The following is a 6222-nucleotide window of genomic DNA, read 5'->3' as shown; positions in this document are numbered from 1 at the left end:
AACCCAGAGCCCAGGCCTACTGATGGTATCATATGCCTTTACCAGGTCAATAAAGCAGAGATGTAGGTCTTGTTGGAATTCCCTACACCTCTGCTATAGCAAACGGACAGAAAATATGGCATCTGTACAGGACCGCCCTTTCCTGAAACCACATTGAGGCTCCGCAAGCCTCTCCTCAGCGTGTCTGGCAAGGCGATGTTGAATAATCATTGCGAGGACCTTTCCCGGCACACTGAGGAGTGAGATGCCCCTGTATTTGTAACAGTCTGTGCTGTCCCCCTTCTTAAAGAGGGGGACCACAAGGGCATCCTTCCAATCCTGTGGAACCCGTCCAGTGGTCCAGACTGTTGTTATGATGTCATGTAGGGCAGTCTGTGCATAAACGCCACACTCCCTCAGCATTTCGCTTGGGAGATCATCTCTGACTGGTGCCTTTCCTGGTCTCAGACTCTGGATCGCCTTTAGCTGAGTCGACTTAGGTGAGGCCAGGACCGGTTCAGATAATCGTCACTGGTGTTGGCCGTGGGTGGAAATCGAACTCGGGTCGCCAGATTCAAAGCACGGGGCACTAACCGCTACACTACCGCTCCCCATCACATACACACACATTACGTTAGGAAGCAGTTGTTGAGGCTGCTGCCCCCCGATTCCTCTCCCCCTCCCTCCTCCTCTTCTCTCCCCACTGCTGCCGCGTCCCCTCTGTGAAACATCGCTCTTTGCTGGCTCTCGGCCACCTGGGGTCATTCACCCACACTCCTCGCGTGCATTCTCCCCCAAATGCTCGGATGAGACTCCTAGTTCACGCGGGCCCGTGCACGCCGCTGCCCACCCTCGGGTGCGTGCAGCCACCCGCGCCGATTGGTCCTCCACGTGCACGCGCTAAAAATAGCGGCGTGAGGGTGCGCGGCCGCGGCGCAGCACGAGCCCACTGGCCGTACAACCAATCACAATCACCACCCCCACCACCATAACTGCAACAATCGCGGTGTGAAGAGGCACGTGGGTGCCCGCGCACCTCGCGGTGCAGCTCTACACACGCGGCGATCACCGCCAGCAGCGCCACGTAATTGAATTTCGTAATATTGTTTTATTGGCCGTCGCAGCCGTTCGGGAGCGATTAATTAATTCGCGCTTCTTGCTGGCAGGGCTTCAACACGTTTCATCAACACTGCGAGGCCACTGATTACCTCACCGCTCCGGGTCGGAACTCATTAATGAAGCTGCAGCCGCGGAATACACGCTCGTCGATGTGTCTCTGCGCGACACCCGCGCGGCGTGTGCTGTTAACGCTGCGCTGCCGCCCCCGCACATCCCCTGCAATAGCGACTCGGCGACCAGAGGGCCTGCTCGTTAATTCCCATGGCAACAGCACGCTACGGATGATAAGGCAATGCGTGTTAAGCCCCGAGTGACCACGCATGGGCGAGCGCAAACACGTGGTTAAAAACGCCCTCGCGCACAAACAACGGCCCCGACGCGTGGTTGTTTTATCACTGAATACGCACGCGCTCTTTACGTACGCCCGTACACACACCACGTTACCACTCTCTCCACCCTTCGCAGAAAACACACGAAACGGTTTATTGATTACTAATGGTTTTATTCCCCGTGTGACTGAGATTACCCTCTACGTGGCTCGGAGCTGAAATCGGCGAGGAAATCACTCTGTCTCTTGGCAATCTGAACCCAGTTTACCCAGTCTGTTTGGACTTACTCTCCCTCGACTGTTTAAACTAAATCCCAACTCCCTCTCTCTCACGTACTTACGGTTCCGGCTGCGTGGAGAGCCGGGGGGAAGGCGAGGATGCACGGAGCTCTCGCTGGGAGCGGGGCCTGGCTGCGCTGATGATCGTCTCACGGACGGTCTAGTGGCCGGCAAGCTTCCTGTCCAGAGGCGGACTTGAGCAGAAAGAGACCTTCTTGCCATTTCTACGGCCCATTTATTGTTACCTACTTCAAAGATAACTCGGCGCTGACCTGCTGGCCAATCAGGTCGCTGGGATTCCCTGCCTCGGGCCATTGCTTTGGCGCTATGCACGCGTCCCGGGTTGCTGCCGAACGCCCGACCAATCAGAGGGACGTCCCCGCTTTCCCGCCGTTCGTGGCTCCGCCCCCTATCTGCCTGCCGACCCGTGTGTGTGGTGTGCGTCTTAACCGCGGTGGCTGGGCAGCCCCACCGTGACCATGTAATTTCAACCCAAGTCACGGTACCGCGTGTGCGAGTTAGCAAAGGAGGAGATCGCCCAATGCCCTGGCTGCAGGAAACCTTGAAGATTATCCCCATGAGAGGGCTTCTGGGTGAAAACCTGTCGGCCAGGTGACCTCCCATCGGGGCTCTATGTGGGGGGGGGGGGGGGGTGTATGAGTGTGTGTTTATGTGGGGGGTGGTGAGGGGGAAGCAGCGTCAGCCCCGTCGCTTGGTGGTGGTGAGATCGTAGGTGGGGTGCCCGCAGAGCGGCTTCACGGCTGCGGCATCACACAGTTCGTAATGAGCCGCCGAAGCAGCTCCTGAGCCGCAAGGTTGCCGACACCCCTGTTCTAGGACAATGTTCCACGAGGTCGGGCCCTAGACTGAATCTCGTCAGCTCGTACCGCGCGCCGCACAGCATTCTCTCGATCCCGGAAGAGGGAGAACGACTTCTCGAGGAGCAACCTCGGACGAGTGTGTGGAGGACGGGGAAGGCAGCAGCCAGGCAGTGAGCCAGCTTTCAATCCCTCCCCAAGCTCTGCGGTCCTCTTATACAGCAAGGCCCCCGCTTCATGCGGAGGTTTGCGTTCCCCGAAAATTGCCGCGTTCAGCGGCTAGGTAATTTTCCCGTAAGGAATAACAGCTAAAGGTGCGGGTGCCATTCCAACCTTTAATTTTAAGGTCGCTTTTTTTTGACGTCCACTGTTTTCCATGTTTCTTTTTAAATGTGTTGCGTTTTTTTGCATTTCTAGAAGTATGCTATGTTTTTTTAATATAAAGTATGTGTAAGAGAGAGATATGGCAAGTAAAACAGATAAGGGAGCGAGATGACGCTACGCACACAAAGATGCTGCCGGACCAAGGACAGAGGAAGAGATGCCGTATATCACAGTGCGCATCAGTGCCACAGTACTATAGTACTCAGCTCCCAGAAACACCGAACATGTGGTAGACTCGCGTTATAGCGGCATGGTGCGCATTAAGTGAAAAAGTTCCATAAAAAACCCGCATTGAACCGAAAATGCGTCGTGTGAGAGCGCGGTAAACAGGGATTTACTGAACTGGAAAGATCATGCCCCTCCCACCTGGCCCCAATGGTACAATACACTCCTCGAACATGCGGGAACGGAAAAAGTATGCCACAAAGTGAAGAGACAGGAGAAGGAGTTTGCTACTAGGTGGCCCCCCTTCATTCAGTACCTGCAGTGAAATACCGTGGCGGGGGGTACCGAAAGGGGGGGAAGGAACCTCTCCAGGACGGATAGAGACGGAGCCCGGACGAGCGGAGGGAAGGGTATAAAATAAGCAAAAAGTAAAAACAAATCCACATGTAGTTTTTTATTTAATTTCAGGGTGGTTAGGTTACCCCCATCCACCCTCCACAGCCCCCCTTTCCCAGCCCCCCTCCCCATGTCAGAGGTACACCTCCTTCCCCACTTATAACGCCCCATGGAAGACATCTGCAGATCTTGTTGGGGCCGCTGGCCCCCGCGGTCCCTCCTTGCTGCTCACCGACGGCAAGGGTTCCATCGTTTGCCGACCCCTCGCTGGTCTGCGACCAGCTGCTGCTGTCGCTGGGCTCATTGCCCGACGGCTCCCTTCCCTGGTCCGCCCCTCCGCGAGCTCGCGTGAGAGGCATAGCTCGTCGCCCGCTCCCGTTCACCTATAAACGCTGCGTTGTCTCTCCGCCAAGCACATTCTCTGAACGAAGTCAGGGTCGGAGGGCGAACGACGCTGTCCTCACACCGCGTGAGTCCCTGCGGTGATAGACGGAGCGGGTACCTGCGGACGCACCGACTCCCCCCCACGTTACAAGCGCACACACCTGCACACAGCACCACACGCTTTCACTCACTCGTAAGACCACTCGAGGCTGCGCTGGGTTATTAATGATTTATTCTCGGCGACTGCGCTTTACTGTTGGGTCAGTATCGATCGGCGTGGCAGGCCTACGTTATCGTCCCTGGGTCTGTACCCGATCTATCGGAGGGATATGTTCTAGGCGGCTCTGGACTCTCTAGTCTCTTTCCCAATACCCCCTTTACACTTACTCACGATTAGGTGCCCACGGCGTTCCGCTGATCCCGTCTTCACTGCATACCTCGATGTGTCTCACGGACGTCCGAGTCGCTGGGCTGGAGAGCGTCTCGTAGCCTGCCTCTGGAGCAAGAGAACCTCCACCTCGCTACATCCGCTTTTTATCCTATCTCCCCATCCCCAGGGCCCCGCCTCCCCAGCCCTCCTCGCTCCCGCGGCCCTTATGCGCGGCGCGCATTCTAAATTAGTCCCATTCTCATGCTCCTCCATAACAATGCTTATGCGCTTATTCTAATTATGCTCCTCCATAACAATGGTTATGCGCGGCGCTTATTCTAATCATGCTCCTCCATAACAAGTCCTATTCTTATGGGTGGTCGGCCTGACCGTGCCGGTGCACGGCGCCTTTGTCATGCCAATTAGCCGTCTCGCTCCTCCTCTGCCTGCCCCGTCGATACGTGCGTGCGTGGGGTGCGTTTCAACCGCGGTGGCTGAGTGGCCCCTCGCCGCAACCATGCAATCTTAATGCCGGTCACAGCGCCGCGGTGCGAATCAGCATCGGGGGAGGTCGTCCAATTCCCTGGCCGCAGGAAACCGTGAAGATTATCCCGGTAAGGGCTTCTCGGGTGAAAACCGGTCAGCCAGGTGACCTCCCCTCAGAGCTCTATAGGGGGGGGAAATGCGTGCGGGTGTGTTTATGTGAGGTGAGGTGAGGGGGAAGCGGGGTTGGCTCCGTCGCTTGGTGGTGGCGAGGTTGTAGATGGGGCGCCCGCCGAGCGGCTTCGTGGCGGCGGCATCACATAGCCCCCCGAGGTGCCGGTCCCCGTCTCGGGTTGACTGGAGCACCTTGCTTGGGCCGCGCCCACGAGGAAACGCTGCGGGGTCCGGGGGATCCGTCCGGACCTCGTGGCTGGTCTCGGGGTGGGTGGCTCCGTCCTCTGTAGCTCCTGCAGCGGCCTCCTCCTCCACTCCAGCGGCTCTCCCCGTCCTCCGGCACCTGTGGGCTGGGGCACAAACTCAGCAGCGGAAGGGTTTAGGGGCCGTCGTCCGCGCCGTCTCCTGACTAGATCGGGGCGTCTCGGGGTCGGGGGCCCGGTGGGGCCCATGTAGTGTGCGAGGCCCCCAAACACAGGGGGTGCGGGTACCCCGGGATTTCGGGGCCTTCGGGGGACGGGGTTCTCTCTCGCCGGGGCCGCTTTCCATGGTTTTAAGCGGCGGACGTCGACCACCGTCTCTCGACCCCTCTCCCCGCCATAGATTAGTACCGTCCAGGGGGAGATCTGCCGCACCACGGTCCAGGGTCCTTGCCAGTAGGTCGTCAGTTTCCCCACCTGCCCGGCCCCGACGCGAGGGGTGTGTAGCCATACCTTAGTGCCGGTCAGGTATAAGGGGGGTTCCATGCGGGGTCGGGCGCCCTGTTCTTGCCGCCGATGCGCGTCTTCCCCTTGCGGGTATGCTCGGCCTCGGGCTTCTTGCAGGGTCTCCATCAGGTGTTCCACCGGGTGGCTTCCCTCCTCCGGCTGGGGGGAAGGAACGCCGAACAGCAGGTCTGCGGGTAAACGAGACTCACGGCCGAACATCATTAAAAACGGGGTTTGTCCCGTCGATGTGTGTACGGTGGTGGCGTAGGCGAAAAGGGCGTAGGGGAGGTGTTCGTCCCAATCCCGTTGATTTGCGGCCGCCATAGGTTTGAGTTTCCCCGCTAAGGTCTGATTCATGCGCTCCACCATACCGTTCGCTTGGGGGTGGTACGCTGTGGTTCAGTCCTTCTGGATTCCGAACTCTCGGCACAGTGCCTGGAACAGCTCGGCCTCGAACTCGCTACCCTGGTCGGTGAGGACTCGTTCTGGGATCCCATGCTTAAGTACGTAATGCTCCACGAATGCCCGGGCCACCACCAGGGCCGTTTTGAGCTTGAGATGAGCCGCTCACAGTCGCTGGAACACCTCTCGTAACCTGGACCAATGCTCAGACAAAGATCTACTGAACACTATCAC

This window comes from Lampetra planeri, chromosome 18 (genome assembly GCF_965212315.1).
Source record: "Lampetra planeri chromosome 18, kcLamPlan1.2.h2, whole genome shotgun sequence".
In the NCBI taxonomy this organism is placed as follows: domain Eukaryota; kingdom Metazoa; phylum Chordata; class Hyperoartia; order Petromyzontiformes; family Petromyzontidae; genus Lampetra; species Lampetra planeri.
The sequence above is the reverse complement of the archived record's forward strand: the minus strand, read 5'-3'. Positions refer to the sequence as shown.